Raw genomic sequence first — 22,102 nt, 5'->3', positions numbered from 1 at the left:
TTTCTAGTTGCTTACATACATTAAACCAAATGTTACAAATGGTGACTTGCCTCAGAGTCTTCGATATGTCGGGTATAAAAAAACACCTCATTTTGTTATCAACACAGTAGAAAAGACAAAAGGCTCCCTGAGCATCTGATTAAACCCTGTCATCACTGGATTGTTATACAGACCAGCCAATGAGAGACAGAGATCAGGAATGGGAGGGTCAAGCTCCAGGTAGGTGGGAAATTACGCACATTGTTTCTTCCCAGCTCTCCTGCGTGAACAAAACCTGCCAGAGCAGAGCCGTACAGTGTTCAGATTTCTCTTTAGAAAAAGACAGATCAAATCCCTTTTGTTTGTTTTTGAGATGTGGGTATTGACATCGAGAACAGCAGTTATTACAAGTTCTTAACAGCCTTGAACATGTAGCTGGGACCTGCCTTCTTGAAAAGCTGCATTCAGAATCAATCTGATCCCAGCTCATGATTTCACAGACTTGGAGACATTAATGGAGCAAAGGTACCTTTCCTCGCAAGCATGATGGAGATGGAGATACATGAGGAAATGTTGTCTCACACTAAAACCCTGGTCTATTCTCTTTGGTGGTAATTTATTGTAGAATAGCATAAACAAGCTGTATCATTAGATCTTGCGAGTATCATTCACGTCATCTTCTGTGTGGTATTGGTGAAGATTGACTGTTTTGGTTAGGACATGGTGCACCAGTCCAACTTCTTGCTGCTGGAGCTTGATTCATGATAGGAAAGTGAGGAGTAATCCTGCATGAATATGACTTCTGCTTCACAGGATGTCAACAGGGGTGTCAACAGGTTTCAGTAAGATTCCCCCTCCCCATTCTTCTTAACTCCCATGAATACAGGCCTAGAGTTATCAACCACTTCTTATACATTAACTCTTTCAGCTTCCAGTACATTTCTGTGAATATACTCTCATCCCTCTACAATACCAGCATTTCCTTTTATAGATGTGGGGTCCAAAATGCTCACATACTCCAAGTGCAATCAGTCCAATCCCTGACAAAGCCTCAGCATCACATCCTTCCTCTAATATTCTAGTCCTCTCGAACATTGCATTTGCCTTCCTTCCTTACCACATTAGAAAATAGTCTATATTTTTATTCCTTCTACCAAAGTGCCTGACCATACACTTCACTACACTGTATTCCTTCTGCCACTTCTTTTCCTATTTCCTGATCTGTCCAAGTCCTTCTGCAGAATTCCTGCTTCCTCAACACTGACATCAATGGAACACCACTAGTCACTGGCAGCCAACCAGCAAAGGAGAAGAAAGAGCTGATGAGGGATAAAGTCTTGGCCTGAAAGATCAGCTATTTATTGCTATCCAGAGTATGTCTTCTGAATTAGCTGTCGGTGAATAGTGGTGTTCTGCTGGTGTCTGATCACAGATCCTTGATTTATGTTGTATATCAATGACTGGGATGATGGAATTGATGCTTTGTGGCAGGTGATACGAAGATAGGTGGAGGGACAGGTAGTCTTGCGGAAGAGGGGAGGCTACGGAAAGATTTTGACAGATTAGGAGAATGGGCAAAGAAGTGGTAAAAGCAGTACGGAGTTGGGTGATATATGGCCAGGTACTTTGGTAGAAGGAATAAATATGTAGACTACTTTTTTAAATGGGGAGGAAATTTTAAAAATTGAAGTGCAAAAGGAGTTGGGATTCCTTGTGCAGAACTCTGCAACGGTTCATTTGAAGGCTGAGTCGGGAATGAGGAAGGAATATTCATTTTGAGTGGATGGGAATATAAAAGTAACAATTTAATACTGAGGCTTTAAAAGGCATTGGTGAAGCCTCTCTTGGATTATTGTGAGCTGCTTTGGGCCCCTTATTTAAGAAAAGACGTGCTGACATTGGAGAGGGTTCAGAGGAGGTTCACAAGAAGGGATTATCATATGAGGAGCAATTAGCGGCTGTGGGCCTTCACTTGCTGGAATTTAGTAGAATGGGGGGTGGGGAATCTCACTGAAACCTAGTGAATGTTGAAAGGCCTAAATACCTTGGATGTACAGAGGATGTTTCCAATGATAAGAGAGTCTAGGGTCACAGGGCACACCCTCCAAATAGAGGGACTTCCTTACAGAGCATAGACAAAGATGATTTTTTTTAAAGACATGGTCGCAAATCTCTGGAATTCATTGCCACTGGCTGCTGTGGAGGGCAGGTTATACAGTACATTTTAGGTGGAGGTTGATTAGTCAGGGTATGAAGGTTTTGGGAAGAAGGCAGGAAAATGATGTTGAGGGGGAAATGGATCAGCTGTGATGAAATAGCAGAGCAGACTCAATGGCCCAAATGGCCTAATTCTGTTCCTATGTCTAATGAAGTAATTATTTTCAAAACATTCAACCATTACTCTTTTATTATCCTTGTTAGTATTACCTATCAGTGAACTTTGGTCCACTCTCCTTTCCTGCTTGTAATTCCCTTTATTGCTCTGTAATTATGACACATCCATTTTTATCTTCTTCCTCTCAAACTGCAGGGTGTGTTCTATACTAGTGTGATGACTGTTTCCAAAGGGTTCCTTTACCTTAGGCCCCTTAATCAAATCTGATTAGACAACAATCCAGAATGTTTCCTCATGATCTCAACCAGAAGCTGTTTGAAGAAGCCTTCTTATAGGCATTCTATAAACTCTTTCCCCTGGAATCGAGTACCAAACTGATTTTCCAATAAATCTGCATATCGTAATCATCCATGGCCAACATAACAATACCTTTACATGCCTTTTCTATCTTCCTTTGAAATTGTAACCCACATCCTTACTACAATTTGGAGGCCTGTATAAAGCTCCCATTAGGGTCTTTTTTAAACCCTCATAGACTGCATGTTCCAGTCATAAGACTTTTCTTTTTAGTGACTATTTCTTTAAACAATCAAGGCCATCCCAACATCTCTGCCCAGCTGCCTGTCCTTTTAATACAATGTACATCCTTGGACGTTATCTCCCAGCTTTGATTATCCTTCAACCATGACCCAGTGATGCCCACATTATCAAACCTGGCAATTTGTAACTGTGCTATGAGATCACCTATGTTATTATATAAACATTGTGCATTGAGATATAACAGATTCAGTTCAGTTTTCACCACTCTTTTCAATTTTGTCTCCATGTTTCTGAAGATAAATTCTTATCCCTTACTAAACTTTGTCTTATTCATTAATTTGGAGATTTCTGTAACCTCCCCTGGATTCTCATTCCCTTTAATGTTATCCTGACTTTTCCAACCTGTTCAATCACCCCCTAGAATTTAGTTTAAAGCCCTACCCACAACCCTAGTTATGTGATTTGCCAGGATTCTGGTCCCAGCATAGTTCGGGTGGAGCCTGTCTCATTGGAACAGCTCCATTTCTCCAACACTGGTGCTAATATTCCACAAATTGAAACCCACTTCTCCCACACCAAACTTTGACAATGCATTTAGCTTTCTGATCTCATTAACTCTGTGCAAACTGCACATTACTCAGGAAGAAATCCAGAGATTGTTATATTTATTTTTGCATTTTAATTTAGTCCCTAGCTTCTTAACTTTTCTTAGCGGGAACTCTTCCCTTGTTCTTCCAAGATCACTGGTACTGACATGAATCACAAAAGTTGAACCTTTCCCTTTGCCATGAATAATTTCCCTGCAATTATGATGGGATGTCCCAGACAGATAACACAGCCTTTGGGACTCTCAATCCTTGTGACAGAGAATTATGCCTATTCCATTGTCTATACAATCATCAATTACAACTACATTTCTCTTCTTTCCCCCTTCTTGAACAGCTCCATGAACCTTGTGCCACGATTCAGTTGCTCATCTTCCCTTCAGCCTTCATTCTCATCCTCACAAAGAGCATCAATCTCAAACAAGAGAAAATCTGAGTATGATAGGATTCAAAGTTATACGCACAAATTGCTGGAGGAGCTCAACAGGCCAGGCAACATCTAGGGAAAAGAGTAAACAGTCAACGTTTTGGGCTGAGACATGAAGGGTCTCAGCCCAAAATGTCAATTGTTTACTCTTGTCTTGAGATTCTGCCTGGCCTGCTGAGTTCCTCCAGAATTCTGTGTGTATTGCTTCAATTTCAGACCTGTTGGGCAAGTTCAGGGTCTGAGACAACTCCAACACTCCCTCTTGGACCCCCTCCCCCCAAGTGCCTCACTGACAGGTGGCCTGATAGAGGTGTATAAGATGATGAAAGGCATTGATCGTGTGGATAGTCAGAGGCTTTTTCTTAGGGCTGAAATGGCTGCCACAAGAGGGCACAGGTTTAAGGTGCTTGGGAGTCGGTGCAGAGAAGTTATCAGGGGTAAGTTTTTTACTCGGAGTGTGGTGAGGTGTAGAATGGGCTGCTGGCAGCAGCGGTGGAGGTGGATATGATAGATTCTTTTAAGAGACTTTCGGATAGGTACATGGAGCTTAGAAAAAATAGAGGGCTATGGGTAAACCTAGTAATTTCTAAAGTAGGGACATGTTTAGCATGTTTGTGGGCTGAAGGGCCTGTATTGTGCTGTAGGTTTTCTATGTTTTAACACATTCTTGGCCCTGATTACAGACTGAGCACAAAGTCCAGATAATTCTCGTCCTGCCTGATGCATCAAAGTTCAGATTTCAGCTCCTAAAATTTGAGCCCGAGTTGCTCGAGTAACTAATATTGCTGCAGATGTGGTCACCAGGAACCACAGTGGGGCCCACCAGCTCCCACATCACCTGAGCCTGCATCTCTATTTTATTTAGATTTTTGTTATTTGTTTTTATATATATAATGCATGCATACATACATGCTTGAGACCTTTGCACAGTACTGTACTTGTCAATATGGAGTGGGGAGCAGAACCAATGTTCTTGTTGCCTTTGGTGCGGGCTAGGGGGTTTGGAGGGTGCATTGATAATCATGTTGCCTTTCTTTTGGTGCAGAGGGAGAGGTGGTTTTGCTGCTGTTTCTCTTTGAACTGATAGTTCTTGGGTCATCACAATGAGTATGCATTCTTCATGGTTCCTACTGAAAGAGTCTGGTTCTCTTTGCCACACTCAGTGATGTTTTAGCCTGGGAGATGCTGCTCTGTGGACAAGCAGGTTGAGATCTACGTGCTCCATTAATTAAATCTGTGGTGATTAAGCAAAGTCGAAGCATATTAACCAATACTTATTCTTGTGCAAATTACAATATCAAACTCCGTATAGATAGTTATTCAGTAGCAAATTGTAAGAGCAAAACGTGTTTCAATAATTACCAGGAAGGATTGACATGCAGACATTCTGTTAATAATGTGAAATGCAATACAAATAGAAGTTGTTTCAGATGAGAACGTTAATGGAACATACTTTCTTTCAGTGAACAGGTGGCAGAGACTGAGACCCCGTCATTCTTCACACAGGAAGAACTGAACAAACTGAAGTCTGATTTTGAAACAGGAAGGGTGGAAAAAGTTAAATCACTGATTGAGGAGAAAATAACTGCTTTGGACAAAACAGAGCTTAACATCGCAATGACGGGAGCATCAGGTACAGGAAAATCTACCTTCATCAATACCATGAGAGGTCTTCAAAGCTTTGATCCGGGAGCTGCTAAATCTGGGACCACAGAAACAACAATGGAGCCAGCCGGGTACTCACATCCCACTCTGCCCATTGTTCGCTATTGGGACTTGCCAGGGGTCGGAACCACAGCGTTTCCAGCAGCTAAATATCTCATAAAAATGAATTTCAAAAGATATGATTTCTTTATCATAATCTCTGCTTTTTGATTCAAAGAAAATGATGTTAAACTTGCCAAAGAGATTAATCGGCTGGGGAAAAAGGTCTATTTTGTCCACTCTAGGATTGATGATGATTTTGATTCCATGAGGAAAGAGAAGGAAGTTATTAATGAAGAAGAAGAGCTGGAAAAGATTCGGAGTTACTGTGTCAGGAGGTTGGAAGAGGCAGGGTTTCCGGATCCAACTGTGTTCCTCATATCCAGTTTAGAGCGGGATCGTTTTGATTTCATTCAGTTAAATGAAGGACTCGAAGGTGATCTAAATAATGTAAAGAAAAGGATCTTTGTCCTGGCCCTTCCAAATCTCAGTGTGGAGATAGTGCAGAGGAAATATGAGATTCTGAAAAAACATATCTGGATGTTTGCAGCACTCTCTGGGGGATTGGGAGCAGTCCCAGTTCCCGGCTTCTCTCTCGCTTGTGATATCGGAATATTGATTGGAGCCATTGTCCACTTCCGGAAATGCCTGGGTCTGGATGATGCTTCTCTTCAAAGACTGGCCAGCAGAGCAGGAAAACCTGTGGAAGAGCTGAAGGTGATTGTAAAAGCTCCACTGCTGGGGGATATAACCTCAGATGTAATTGTGAGGTTAGGTTGGGGGGCTGCTGTTGTTCCCGTTCCAGCCCTGGAATTTGCTCTTGACTATGTCCCAGTCATTGGCTCTATTTTTGGAGCAGGCTCATCATTTCTCATGACTTACAAGATACTGAGAGCTGCATTGAAGGATCTTACAGAGAATGCAGAGAGAGTGGTGAAAGTTGCCTTTGAAACTGATTAACTGAACTGTAAAAGTATCAACCCAGTGAGTTTATATCACACCATGCTTAATAATTTGATGACATCACATCAAGCACCAAATCGTGCTGTAAATCTACTCAACAATGTTCACTTCTGTATGTGTTCCTGGAAATATCTTATTCATTACTGAAGGGGGTTGGGAGAGAGTTTCCAATCAGTACCATTTGGAAAACCAGTGCAAGATTAATAGAGTGTGACTATGAAATAACGTTAAAATTAAGCTATATCTGCCTTCAGAGTTGTACATAAAGGATGTACCCAATAAACATTGGCTTCCAGAAAGCACAGCTGGTTGGGCTGTTAGGCAATAATCTTGCATCACCTTGCATTACTCAGCCAATTACTTGTTTAAAATATAACAGCACAGGCAAAATGATAGCTAATACTTGGGTGCGGTGCATAAATGTCTGTATCAATTGAGATGTTATAAATCCTAGGTTGAAATATCAAGTGCCACCCTAACCACCTTACCAACCTCTGATCTCAACTATCGGGAAGATTTTCCCAGCCTGTGTTCAGAGCTTATAAACTGGTTCAGCTTCACTTACCATCAAGAAAACCTACAAATAATTAAAACAAACATTGTCAGAGAATTTGGTCTAAAGCTCACGGCAAGATCTGAGATCAATGAAGCCTTCTATATTTAGCTCTCATTTAAAATTGTCAAACAATAGTTGATAAACTCTCCCTTCTGCAGGTTCTGTGAGTTTCAGATGATTACTTACCCATACAGCACAGCAAGTCAGAATTATTCTCAATAGTTTATTAAAACTTGTTAGTAAATCACCATGTAAAAAGGAATAATACAAAATATTGTAAGATAACAGAATAAATTACGTTATTGAAATAAACATAAAACTTTACATCTCAATTGTAACTGTAAATTCGGCTCACATAGTATTCTCTTCAACCCATCCTTTATGATCACTTGGAGGAGACTGCTCTGGATTATATCAGTGCTGTGTCATATCCAATATCTGAAACAATTTCAAAAATGAAACTCACTCCTGTGAATTTATTGAAAATACACCATTTGTGATCGTGCAAATTGCATTCAGTCTTTTCCACTGCAAGTCCAGTATTAGTGAACTTAATTGTATCCCATCATCAATATCAATCTGAATTTTTCTTTATCAGTTGGGAAAGAGAGGACTGAAAATATTTTGCCCTATTAAATGCTTACTTATCATGACTGTTCTGTGGCATTCCTCCCATAGAAACTCTGTGGTGAACAGATTGATAAATTGTCTTGCTCCTATCTGAACTATTGCTTTCATGGATTCCCTCGCCTGCCTGGTGAAAAATAGGAGAAAATGCCATAGTTGCTTTAAAACTTAAAAATAACAAGTAATGGAAATACTCAGCAAATCAGGCAGCAGCTAACCAGAGAGAAGGAAATTTCAGGATCCAGGTCAATTCTTTTCATTTGAAACGGCATCAAAAGTTTATTCAAACATTCCACTGATTTCTCCTTGTATAGCAGGTGGACACAGAATTAACATCAGTGCAGAGTATGAATTGTTATCGTCTTTGTTTGGTTATAATCACCAAAACATCACAAAATATTGTTGAAAAAACATAAGAATACAAAAATTAATGAAGTAAACAATTACTTTAAATCTTGGCAATTAATTCAATGCTGCTGCATTAATGATTCTTTAGATTCTGTGGGGAAAATGGGTCAATATAATTGAAGTAAATAGTAGACATTATGATCTTGATATTATGGAGTGAGTATTGAGTGCTCCCATGTTTTCCTCCCTGGACTTCAGTTTTCAGAGGAATTAGCCAGTCTCCATTGATGATGCCGTGGCACCTGCTTTGCACCATCATCGTCAAGGGTCTGTGATCAGGAATGGTGCCATTAGAAATACAAGTGATCCCGCAGATGTTGGAAATTCAGAGTAACACACAAAATGCTGCAGGAACTCAACGGGTCAGGCACCATCTATGGAGAGGAATAATCAGTTGACATTTATTTGACTGTCAGATCCTGACAAAGGGCCTCAGACCAAAACACCAACTGTGTATCCCTCTTCACAGATACTGCCTGAACTACTGAGTTCCTCCGGCATCGTGTGGGATATAGAATGCCACAGTGCCATCCATGGACAGAAAAATAATCTGGAAGAAGCCATCTTTGGAAGGCTTGTTGCATTGGGAGTAACTGGTCAGAGAATCTTACACCAGCTAACTTGAAATATTATACTTATTTACAGATTTGAACACTGGATTGATTAGTATTGTGATGTACTTTGTTCTTTGATTAATTTACTAAATTCCAAATATGTGTATTGTTGCCTTAAGACAAATTAAAGCATGTACAAATGTAATCGATTGCTGCCTAATTTTTTAAAATCTCTTTTGCAATGTAGATTCATCATACCAAGTTAGATATCAGGCCATATACATTCTGCTCCAGCTTTGCATGTAATAACTACAAAGATTAAAATCAGAACTCTGCACGGCAGTCTGAAGATTGTGCAAGGGCGATGCCATTCATTCCATTGAACAGCAACACATGGTGAAGCATTATTGATGGGTAAACTGATAATTGAAAAAGTCATTAATTGCTTTGCCATGACAACGCAGAAATGAGTGACATCAGGAAATGCTAAAAGTTTAGCTTTTTTTGCTGGGGTGGGTTTTTTTCAACATGCATTTATGCCTAAATATTGTTTTATGTGTAACACCCTGGGTCGCCTCAGGTTTGCTCAGCTCGTTCTTGTCTAGGGGGAGCAGCCTTCGGCCCCGCCAAACTGGGTAATCAGCTGGTGTGGATGCTGTGTGATGTCCCCGCCTCGCCCAAAAACAGACAGTACACCATATGCGATTAAATGAGTACAATTTATAAAGGTTACTATAACTAAGTGATTAATAATGATACAGTATATATGAAGAGAAAATTAAAGAAAAGGCACCAAACTTATCAAAGTCCAAACCACTTCGTGCACAACCATTGGAGCTCAATTACTGAAGTCTTCTGGCCACCATTCGATACCCTCCGAACTCCTCGACTCGCAGCTCAGGACCCTCCGAACTCCTCGACTCTCCAAACAGCTCAGGACCCTCCGAGTGGTCAACCAAGCACATCTAGCTTCACCCCCCCCCTCCTCGGAGAATCTCCCGGCCTCGGACCCCCCCTTTGGGGTCCGATCCTCGCCCAGCTTAGAGCATTGCGTCCTCTCTCTCGACCCCCTTGCGCCGATCTGCCCAAAAGCCCGTCAACAAAAGTTTACAGACTCAGAAGAAAGAACGTTAATCCCCATTTGGTTTACAAAGGAATACCATTCTCGTTATCAGTAAATTAGCATTCCTGCTAGTTAACAAAAGGAAACCCTTTCCCAACAGTAACAAAGAAAAAAAAAGAAACCCCCTTTACACATGAAATCCCCTTCTTTTTGATTAGTCATCAGCTGTTTATGAAATGAAATGTCATTCAAGTACTGCATTCATTTTTCTTTAGATAATGCACAACACAGATTAAAAACAACATTAACATTTTAAACCTAGTGTATCTGTCCAACATACACATGCCAGTAAATGTGCTTTCCATCAGAAAAATCAACTTATCAGTAGCTCAAATCAGATTCAGATTCAGTTTATTATCATTTAGAAACCACAAATGCAATGCAGTTAAAAAATTAGACAACGTTCCTCCAGAATGATATCACAAAGCATATGAGAAAACAGACGACACTAGAAAATCCACATAACGTTTGGCAATCCCCAGTCCGGAGAGGCTGCTGCATATTAATATCCCGCTACCATCTTAGCGCATTCCCCGGAAAGGAGCTCCAAATCCACCAGACAAACAGGACCAAAAACTAAAGCTACAAGACCTGCACAAAACCACATAGTTACAACAGTGCAAACAATAGCATAATTGATAAAAAACAGACTATGGGCACAGTAAAAATAGTCCAAAGATGCTAAAGGACTATAAGTTAGGGGTTGAAAATCATGCAAACTTTTAATGCTATCAACTCAGGTTGTTGTTGTTGGTCCTTTGGAGTCGAAGACGACCACGACTTCTGTTAGGTGGAGGGTTAGTGACTGTGGGTCCAGAGGTGATTGCTGAGGCCAATCCAGGCCCTGAAAGCTCACCCACATGTGGGACACACGAGGGTAGGTGCTGCAGTGGAAATGGAGGTAGTTCAAGCCTTGCACACAGCGTGTTTCCTCTGAGCTTCTGTGGTGTGTCTGATTTCTGCTGCATACGCTCCTTTAGTGGTCCTGCTCCACCAGGTTGGGCGGTCTAGAGCAAGCAATTCCCAGCTACTGAGATTGATGTTGAGGTCTTTGAGGGACACTTTGAGGCAGCCTTTGAAACATTTCTTCTGCCCTCCAACTGAGCGCTTGCCCTGGCTCAGCTCTCCATACAGCAGCTGTTTTGGTAGTCGACTGTCAGACATCCTGATGACATGGCCAGCCCATCTGGCTTGGGCTTTCTGTAGGAGGGTGTAGACGCTGTGGGTGCTAGCCCGCTACAGGACCTCCATGTCTGGGACTTTGTCCTGCCATCGTACGTGGAGAAGTCTGCGGAGGTAGCTCAATTGGAAGTGGTTGAGTTTTTTAGCGTGTCTGCTGTAGACAGTCCAGGTCTCGCTGGCATAGAGGAGGGCGGTGAGAACCACTGCTCGGTAGACCTTCAGCTTGGTGGTAAGGCTGAGTCCTCTCCGCTCCCATACATTCTCACGGAGTCTCCCAAAGGCGGCACTGGCTTTGGCAATTCTGTTGCTGATCTCTGCATCTATGTTCACCGCTCGTGATAGAATACTGCCCAGATAAGTAAAGCTGTCAACTGCCAGTAGCTTCTGCCCCTTTACTGTGATGTGTGGTTCCTGGTAGGACTTTCCGGGTGCAGGCTGGTACATAACTTCGGTCTTTTTGGTGCTGATTGTAAGTCCAAAGTTGTCACAGGCTCGTGAGAGGCAGTCCATTCCTCGCTGCATCCTCTGCTCTGTGCTGGTGTTGAGGGCGAAATCATCAGCGAATAAGAGGTCTCTGATGATGGTCTCCTTTACCTTTGTAACAGCCTGTAGACGCCGGAGGTTGAATAGCCCACCGCCAGTCCTGTATCTGACATGGATACCATCCTGACAATCATGGAAGGCATCATTCAGCATAGCAGAGAAGATCATGCTAAAGAGTGTAGGGGCGAGAACGTATCCTTGCTTCACACCTTTGGTCACTGGGAAGGCTTCTGACTTGTCACCATCATCCAAAACTTTCACCATCATGCCATCGTGGAACTGCTGAACAATCGTGATGAACCTGCTAGGGTAGCCAAACTTCTCCATTATCTTCCATAAGCCATCTCTGCTGACCGTATCCAATGCCTTGGTCAGATCGACAAAGGTCATAAAGAGGTCACTGTGCTGCTCTTGACATTTTTCCTGGAGTTGGTGTGCAGCAAATATCATGTCAACAGTTCCACGCTCTACACGGAAGCCGCACTGGCTTTCTGGGAGGAGACCTTGCTCAAGGTGTTGGAGAAGACGATTAAGCAGGATGCGAGCTAAGATCTTCCAAGCTATGGACAGGAGGGAGATGCCTCGGTGATTGTCACAAGACTGGCGGTTGCCTTTCCTCTTGTAGATGTGGACTATACTGGCATCTTTCAACTGTTGTGGGACCTTTCCTTCGTTCCACATAGACTGGAAGAGCTCAGTCAGCTTCTGCATCATGAATGGGCCTCCTGCTTTGTAGACTTCAGCAGGGATTGCATCTGATCCTGGTGCTTTGCTACAAGAAAGTTGCCTGATGGCTTTCCTGACTTCTTCTTCTGTGGGGAGGTTGTCAAGGCCCAGGTTGATCTTCACCTGAGGTAGGCAAGCAATGGCCTCATCATTGATTTCGGCAGGGCGGTTGAGGACCTGGTTGAAGTGTTCAAACCATCTCTCCAAAATCTGCTTTTTCTGTCAGCAGCTGAGTCCCATCTGCACTGAGGAGGGGGTGGAGCCAGAGGACTGAGGTCCATACATAGCCTTCAATGCGTCGTAGAAACGCTTGGTGTCGTGACTGTCTGCGTAGCCCTGGATCTCATCGGCCTTATTGCTGAACCAGACATCCTGCATCTCACGGAGTTTCTTCTACACTTTCTGTCTTGCACTGGCAAAGGCATCTATCTTTGCTAGTGAAGTGGGATTGTTCTGGTGTGCTCTGAACAGTTGGTGTTTCTCTGACAACAGTGCTTGTATCTCCTCATCGTTCTCATTGATCCAGTCTTGATATCTACGGATTGCTGGTCCAAGGTGTTTGAGAGCGGTAGAGTAGACCGCATCTCTGAAAGCCATCCACTGCTCTTCAATGCTGGTGTGGTCATCCTGGGGTGTGTTAAGCAGCCTGCTATCTGGGTCTTCACAAAATTCTTCTGCAACTACGCTGCTCTTCAGCTTGGAGGTATTGAGCCTCTTGATCAGATGCCAGTGCCTAGAGCGTGGATGCATCCAAGATGTCTTGTTATGGGTAGGGAGGCGGAATAGGGTGTTGGTGATGACAAGGTCATGCGTAGCGCATGTCTTGAGGAGCAGCAGGCCATTGCTGTTACACTTGCCAATACCATGTCTTCCAAGAATCCCTTCCCAGGTCTGGTAATCTGTCCCCACTCTGGCGTTAAAGTCCCCGAGGACAATAAGCTTCTCTGACTGTGGGACTGCTGCTATGAGGACATCAAGTTCTTCATAGAACTTATCTTTGATGTCATCTGGGTTGGTCATCGTTGGGGCAAATGCGCTGATCAGCGTTGCACTCCTCTTATTGCCAAGTGGGAGCCAAAGCATCATCAGGCGATCATTGATGCCCCCTGGAAGCTTGGCAAGTTTACGAACGAAGTGGGATCGGAGGGAAAATCCAACACCAGCCTCTCGTCGTTCAGTGCTCCAGAAGGTGTACCCACCACCACGTTCTGTAAGCTGGCCCTTGTCTACTGGGTGTGTTTCACTGAGTGCTGCAATGTCCACATTATAGTGGGCTAGTTCTTTGGCGACCAGTGTTGTTCTTCTTTCTGGTCTGACAGCCTTGGTGATGTCAAGAAGAGTTCGCAGGTTCCACGTGCCAAGGTTGAGCACCTTCACTTTTGTCTTTGTAGTTCGACCGCTGAGTGGGATCCCCACCAGTTGCGGTGTGCTGGCCAGGGTAAGATGAAGCAGGCTATGTTTGAGGCACCCTTTCTAGCCCCTTCCCCTATGGAGGTGAGCAGAGCAATTCCTAAAGAGGACTGCTCAGACACCCAGGGGGCTGCCGAGCTCCACTGCTGCTTCATTCCAGTGGAGAACAACCCAATGCCCTGGGCCTCCTGTGTGCAGGTTTGTGACTACAGCTTCCAGTGTATCCACATCTGCTGCTTCGCCACTCGCCCATTGCCACAGGACTTGAAGTTTTTTAGCGGAATGGGTTTGGAGTTGTGACTTGCGCTTGACCTGGATTAAAGTGAGGGAGAGTTGCGCAAGTTGTCAGCCTCACTCTCTCGTCCCGACATATCTGTATCCAGTTGCAAGACGGAGTCGAGACGGCTGGAGATAAGCCCGGATGCAGTGGATGGCCAGCAGTGTCCTACATGTCTCACAGTGCCCTGATTGCACTCCACAACGCTTTGCTGGGTCCGCCTTTCTACTCGTTGGACCGCCAAGTGGTGGTCTCCTCTGCATAGTCGGCCGAATTCAGTCTTTGCACGCATAGGTAGACAAGCCCTAACTCACCGAGGGTTTGACGCCCATCGGCTACCCTCACCAGGTTTTGCCGGCCAGTCGAAGCTGTTACCTGGGGTGTGGCCTTTGTTGAATACAGACAGATACAAGGAACAACTGGTGAGAGCTGAGTGTCAGGACCAATGCGGCTGAACTACTCAGAAGAGTACAACGTGTTCCCCGTCAGAGATACTACCTCTCCCTGACACCCAATACACCCCATCAACTCAGTAATTGAGGGTTAAATTTATCACCTCAGAGCTTCAGTAATCTGGGTTCAATTCTGTCAGCAGTTGTCTCTTTAATCTTTTCATGCCTCTTATGTCTGCGATAGGACCGGTTTCTCCCAAATGCTCTGTTTCAGTTGTCTTGGCCACTGTACATAGTCATACGTGTAGGAAAGTGATGGGATCATTGGGAACATGGAATGGGTGGGTTGGGGGCAAATAGTTTGGGAAACGTATGCTCTGTAAGCTGACAAACTGAATGAGCAGAAATAGTTCCTGGTACTAGGCTACCTTGGAATATATTCCACGAGGATTTTTAAAACAACAAATGGAATGTAATAAATTACCCCAGTTAATTTTATGGGGATATTTTGATTAAAAAGAAGAATAATCACAAGAACCATTGTCATGGTACTTCCTTGTGCTTTAATGTTTGTAAAGCTAACATGCAACCTCTTTTTCTGAGTTACCTGTGGCAGTAGTTGTGAGCTGCTCTACTACCTGTAGCTTTGGGAGGAACCTGATATCCCACCCATGATTGGCATTTGGGAGTTTCCATTACTTCTGCCGTGCCTAGAATTCAGCTTTGTATGTCACCCTGACCTGAGCACTTCACCGTCAGAGAAACTGCAATTGTACTTGTAGTCAGGAGTTTCACATAAACCTGTATCAAAAAATGGGAAAAGAAAGGTGCTGCAATTTGCAAAAACTGGGCCTGGTTGAAGTGGAGGAATGAACAGATATATCTGTTGTCATTGGTGACCAAAGTAATCAAGGCCATATTGAATTAAAGAAAATACTGGGAGGGGGTTGGTGGTGGGAGGAATTTGAATGTAACTCATGGAGGTAGTAGTCTGTCTGGAATACTGAAAGGTGCTGAGGGCAGAGAGAAATCAATGGTGCAGGAAGGCAATGAAACGGTGAAATTATGAAATATTGTTCATTGAGTGTTGCTGGGATGGTGGAATGCAAGGGATTGACATATTCCCATTGGGTCTATGCTGGCCCTTATATTAATCAGCTCATTTTTATTGTGCATTTATTTCCCCTATTCTAGAGGGAATATTATTCACAAAGCTTGACCTCTCACAATCGTCATGATATTCCTTTTATCTTCATATACCAACAACAATCCACGGAAGCCAATGAACATATCAACTTCGCTAACTTAGAGATGTGTGGGAAACACGGTGAATCTGAAGGGAATGTGTGGTCACAGGTAGTATATGCCAATTCCACCAATTCAGAATCGAACCTGAGTGGTCGGAACAATATGGCCATTGCATTAACTGTCAAAATGGCAGAAAGCATCAAAGCTATTGTAGATGGAAACGAGAAGAAACAGGGCGATGGAAAGAATAACAAGAAAGTGAAGGAATTATTATGTGGGCAAATGAAGGCTGAAATAATAGATCTGTCTTGAGAGTTTCACCTGTGCATCTTCAGGAAGTGCTCACAGTGGTCCGTGAGAGGCTGAGATAGTCCTAGACTAGAAATTGTGGAAGACTGGCCACCAGAGGTAGTGTGGTCAATGTAGCTTGGAAGACAATTCCCTGATATTCAGATACAGTATGTGTATAGTCCACAAGTGGCACCATAAAGTGTCTCATTGCTAGTGTGCAGTTTCTTTTTTAAAAAATATTTTTATTGAAGGAATGACACAATACAGAATACATAATGGATTTCATTTTCTTCCATTTTCCTTTTATATCTTACCCCTAAACAAACCTCCCCTCACCCGCCCTTCCCGAACATACCATGGCAACTAATGTATTTACAGTACAACACTTCACAAATACAAGTACGGAAATTTCACAGCCATATCCCACACTACTTCAAGAGAAAGGCCCACACACAACCACAACCTGTCAGATGATCCAAAATACACTCATATTACAATTCATCAGCCACCCTGTGAGGTAAACCATATGCGTGTTAAAAGGAAGGCAAGTTCCCAAGTACAATCAAATACCCTCAACTAGTAGTTAATTCCTTAAGACTCCCAAAATATGACAAGAAAGGTCCCCATTTCAAATAGAACCTTTTCACAGACCCCATCAGAGTAAATTTAATCTTTTCTAATTTCAGAAAATACATTACGTCCTCTAACCAAGAAGCAGCAGATGGGGGAGTGGCAGATATCCAGACCAGCAAGATTCTCCTACGGGCCAAAAGCGCTGTAAATGTAAGGATATCTGACTGGTTTGCATTTAAACGCAAAGCAGCATCTGCCACACCAAATACAGCTATAAGTGAGCAAGGTCTCAGTGTCACCCTCAAAACCTCAGATAATTGTAAAAGCCATCAAGACAAGGGCAAGACCAAAATGCATGCACTAAACCAGCTAGAGAAAAGCCAGTGTCTGTCCCAGGATACATGTCAGCAAGCCTGGCTTTACTTAAATGTACCCTGTGTAAAACTTTAAATTGTATAAGCTCCAGTCTAGCACATGACAACGAGGAATGAACCCTATTCAATGCTTTTGCCCAATATTCCTCAGCCAGATCCATACCAAGGTCATCCTCCCACCTAGTCTTAGTTTTGTTTAGATCAGGAAAAGAGGGAAAATTTTCCTTTACAAAGTGGCAAATCTGCAGGTATTTTAAAAAAATGATTATGTGAAAGGCCATATTTACTGGACAGGTTATTAAGACCATCAAATATATTATCAGTGTACAAATCCTTAATGTGCGTAAGACCATTCAAGCCCCATTGTCTAAAAACTGAACTGAGTGTGGAGGGGAGAAATAGATGGTTTCTATGAATGGGACCCAAAACTGAAGCTGTTGTGAACTTATAGTGGCAGTGAAATTGATTAAAAATTTTGAGGGTGGAGAGCACGACTGGGTTAGATGTGAATTGAGTGGATTTCAATATCAAGGAAGAATACACTAAAACTTGGAGAGACGAGGAGTGGCAAGACCGTGTCTCAAGCAGGCACAGTTTATATCTGGCTGGTGAATGCAAAATAATACCTTTTGAATGTTCGACGCCCAGTAATAATGAATAAAGCTAGGAAGGCCCATTCCACCTACATCACAACCTCTTTGGAGAGTGAGCTTATTAACCATTGGGACCTTATTTTCCCAAATAAAGGAGGTTATAGCCTGGTCGACTGATTTGAAAAATAACTTGGTTAAGAAAATTGGCAAGCACTGGAACAAATAAAGAAATCTGGGAAGTATAGTCACTTTCACTGATTGAATTCTCCCAGTTATAGTGAGGGGTAAACTGTGCCATCTCTCAAAATCAGCCTTCATTTGGCTAACCTGAGGCCTGTAGTTAGCTTCGAACAGAGATGTAAAAGAGCAAGTAACTTGTATTCCTAGATATACAAAACCATCTTGAGATGAAGTAAAAGGCAACGATTCCTGTCGGATCTGTAGGTCCAAATTATTCATGGGAAAGCATTTACTTTTTTGAAGGTTCAGTTTATAGCTAGAGAAGGCTCCAAATTGAACTAATAATGACACAATAGCAAGACTGCTACCTCCAGGGTCGCTAACATAATATAAGAAGTCGTCAGCATATATACACACGGTGTTTCATGTCCCCTCTCCTAACACCTTGAATTAATGTAGTTGACTTAAGTGCAATAGATAGAGGCTCAACTGTAATTGAAAAAGAGGGGATGTTGGGCAGCCTTGGCGAGTGCCACGTGTTAATGGGAAATAGATCAAAAATAATTTGTATACACACTAAAGGCGAGTGATATAATAGCTTAACCCAGGCTACAAATATTCTGCCAAGTCCAAATTTCTCTAAAACACTAAACAAGTATACCCACTCCACTCTATCGAACACCTTCTCAGCGTCCAAAGAGATAACAACCATGGTAGCATTCACTGGTGACAAAGCATCTTCAAGTTCTCTTTTTAGGGCAGAATGCACTGCTCATGTCGTGTCAGTAAGAAGAATTAAATGAAGCCTCTCCAGGTCATTGGGGAGCGCAGGTTCAGCTCCAGCCAAGTGCAATGGTGCCATTACTGTAATATCAGCTTTCTTGCTCGAGACTTCGCTATCTTCTTCCCCAGTTTTACTTCAAAGGTGCATTTTATTTGCCATTTCTGTGTCCAGCAACGTCCGGGTTATTCACAATGTTAAATATTCATTTATCTCAAGCATACAGCAAAGATAAACAGGTAGATTTTCAATAAAAATCGGGAGCCACACTCACACACACCTACTCACGCCATGCTCCACTAGTGGGCAGTTTCTGTGAATTAGAAGACAAATCACCATACCACAACTTCACCTTTGTCACTAAGTTTGATAATATTGATGTCGACCTTAGTAAATACAGTTCTGCAAGTGCAGAAGTAGATAGGTCAGAGGAACACGTACAGTGCATAGTTTAACATCAAGTGCATTAGACTGGAGAAGGAAGAGGCAGGAATAGAGTGGTATGATCATGATTTCTGTATTCATCTGTAGAGGAACTATATGCCCTCAGCTTGATGTACAGATTCCTGACCAAAACTGTGGGTACAGAGACAAATATTGGGAAAGAAGAGCTCATCATCATTCTGGAATTAGAACTTAGAAAGATGGTGGTCGAGCCAATGCCATGGATCACATAATCAGAGTGGGAGCTGTTATGATACAGCAACAATGAATATAGAATTGAGACAGGTTTTTAATAAACAGATAAAACACTTATTAAACACTGCTCAATAAAAAACCAAAAGTAAACAAATGACTAACTTAACTGGAAGTTAACTACTCTGCGGCAACTCGAATAGTTCTTAAAGTGATAAATTCAAACACAGTTCTTCAAGCGAAAATGCAAAAGTCCAAAAGATTTACACAGTCAACTAGGAGAGACTTTCCTGAAGTAAAGAATTCCTCAACAACGTGACATTAATGCTGATCTCAGGTGAAATATGCCTTGTCTGAAGGATTTACGATGAAGGAAATAAAAACAGCTTAAAGGCACTGACCTTTCCTTGGCAAATAACCCTGCTCCAGCCCATTCTGCTCTTATAGCAGGGACTATCTCGGATGCAGGTTATTATCTCTTCTGAATGAGGATTCAATAAGGTCGATCCTGTATTACCGATGACTACACCAACTTTACTCGATCCTTCAAGTCTCTGCACTTCCAGAAATCTTCACTCTCCAACTGGACTAAACTAACAGTGGTTTTAAAAACTGCTGGCACAACTTACTATAGAAAGTAAAACTCCACTTTAAAATAAAACTGTATCATGAGATGAATACACAGCATAATGGAGCCACTGAGGAATTAAACCACGAAATGTGTCACAGCAAGGCTTTCCCCTTTTATACCTGTTGAAACAGGCCATCACATGACCTCTCACGGGCAGGAAAATTACGTCACTCCACCATCACAAGACCATTACATCATGCTCAGCAGAAACTCAATTACATCATGGTCATGTGACAGTCATAAGATACCCGCGGGATATGTAACAGAGCAAAAGCAGAAGCAGACCTAAATGTGGGAGGGATATGTGTTTAAGGGGATGGATGTCGAGAAGTGTTAGAATTAAGGACCTGATCAAGTTTGAAAGGAAAGTTGTTCTTTGCTGAAAACTTAGATGAAGAATAAAGCAGGCCAGTGGAACAAGACAGTTTGAATATCGAATTAGTTGCCACTTTTAATGACAATTGTCAGCAACATGAAATAGTGCATGGGAAAGAGTGTGGTTGCAAAAGTAACTATTTTCTGACACCTCTGTTGGTGCACTGGCAGGATTGCTTATTTACCAGGTGGTGTGAAACAAAGGGAAAATAATAACAAATTTCACATCTTTTGAGATTTTATGGTAGACTGCAGTGAAAAAAATAGTTCCTGATTCTGAATTCCGTCTACTGTATTGTTCCATTTCATGTACCTAGAATCTCTGCGTACTATAAGCATCATGCACACCCCCACCCAACATTAAAGGCAAACCATCTGGCGTGCTACCAGGAAGCAGGCTCACAGGTTTGGTAGGTGAGACAGAAGACACTAATTACGAATAAACACAAACAGTTAAACATTCAACCAAATTTCTGAGTTACCCAAAGTAAAAACCACGATACTAAACATTCAAAACACTCCAATCTCAAGAGGTACTTCATTACATCTCCCCAAGTTACACTACTACAAAACTGAACATTCAACTGATACTTAGCTCGGTGAGCACATGGGCCCCCCTAAACCTAAAACACTTTCCCTTTGGTCCTTCAGCCCCGGTCGCAATCACAGTGTAAAGATGAGCCCAGAGACAAAGGGAGCCAGCCGGTCTCTCGCATGTTCTATTATACCCCTGAGGGAATTGAACCGGACACCGGTGTCACGGCTCTCAAGGCAACAAACAGCTCAAGGAGCTGCTGCATCCTTTGAATGGTCCAATTGATGGCGTGTACAGCAGAAGCGGCTTTCAACCGACAGGTTGAAGTTTGTCAATGGTAACATTTACCTTTGACGTTTCTAGACTGGGCATCGGATGCTGAATGTCTATGCCTCTTATAATTTTCAAAACTTATATCAGACTACCTCCAGCCTGTGACGCTCTCAAGAGAACAATCACGTTTGTCCAATATTCCCTTAACTCTCATGCTCTCTAAACAGGGAGCAGGCTGCTAAACCTGTTCCGCACCTTTTCTCCACACCCTTCCTGTAATGGGGCGAACAGAACCGCACAGAATCCCCCAAGAGTGCTTGATGTCAAAGAAGATGTGGTGGGAAGTGAATTGTGTCTGCTGGAACTGTGTATCAATAACTTTAAACTGGCAATCCCTCAAGGGATGGGAGGTAGATGCAACAACGAACCAGCACCCAGAATGAAACAAACTCATTTAACTTTTCCTTACTAATCTGAGGCTGCCGACTGATCCCGAATCACAGGAATAAATTCCTGATTGCTTTGACTCGTCTTTTTCAAATCTCCTGTCTGCAATATGAGTTGGGACTCTTCTCATAATGGAGAGCGGTGTAGAATGTGAAGCGAATTTCTGCTCTTTTGTTACAAACGAGTTCCCACACGTCACAGTTGAGAATAAGCAGTAGTGCAGATATTCGTAGCAGCTATTATCCACGCTTGAGAGGAGCCTTCTGCAATTAGATTCCTTCATTTTATTCTGGTTTCTGCACCAACTTTCCAGTCCTGTAGAAGGATTTCAGCCTGAAAAGCCGACTGTTTATTCCACTACATTATTTTCAAAATAAAACTACCAACGTTTATTCACTCGTAAAATACGACGATCAGTGGTTTACAAAACTAATAACAATTTCAAATTAAAATACAATCACTATTATCCACAGAGCACCCAGGTTTTCAGGTGGGGTCAGTCTTTCTCGGAAATCCCGCCCTCCTCCCATGAAACCGCATGCTCCCTCTCTGAGCACACCCAGGCATGGTTGAGAAGTTGGGGAGTGCGGTGTCATTGGAAGGAACAGAGTTCGTACCTCGACCTATTTCATGTGCGTCCATGTCACCACCGAATGTGTCGAACAAACTCAAAGGGAGAGAGATGAGCACTGTACAGGGAAATGGATAGCCTTTTTCGTTGTAAAAGTCTCCCATAATTCGTCACTGTAACACAAATTAAGTCCTGTATTTTATTCAGTGCGCTGATGGGTAAAACGAAGAGTGTCATAAAAGA

At 42.6% G+C, this 22,102-nt stretch overlaps 1 pseudogene; it reads left to right on the top strand.

The window, feature by feature from the left end:
• Window positions 1-199: 199 nt before the first annotated feature.
• On the top strand, window positions 200-6,629 carry LOC132397768 (interferon-inducible GTPase 5-like; annotated as a pseudogene).
• The last annotated feature ends 15,473 nt before the right edge of the window (window positions 6,630-22,102 follow it).

Source organism: Hypanus sabinus, chromosome 8 (genome assembly GCF_030144855.1).
Source record: "Hypanus sabinus isolate sHypSab1 chromosome 8, sHypSab1.hap1, whole genome shotgun sequence".
Classification (NCBI taxonomy): domain Eukaryota; kingdom Metazoa; phylum Chordata; class Chondrichthyes; order Myliobatiformes; family Dasyatidae; genus Hypanus; species Hypanus sabinus.
This window is presented reverse-complemented; position numbering and strand designations above follow the sequence as displayed.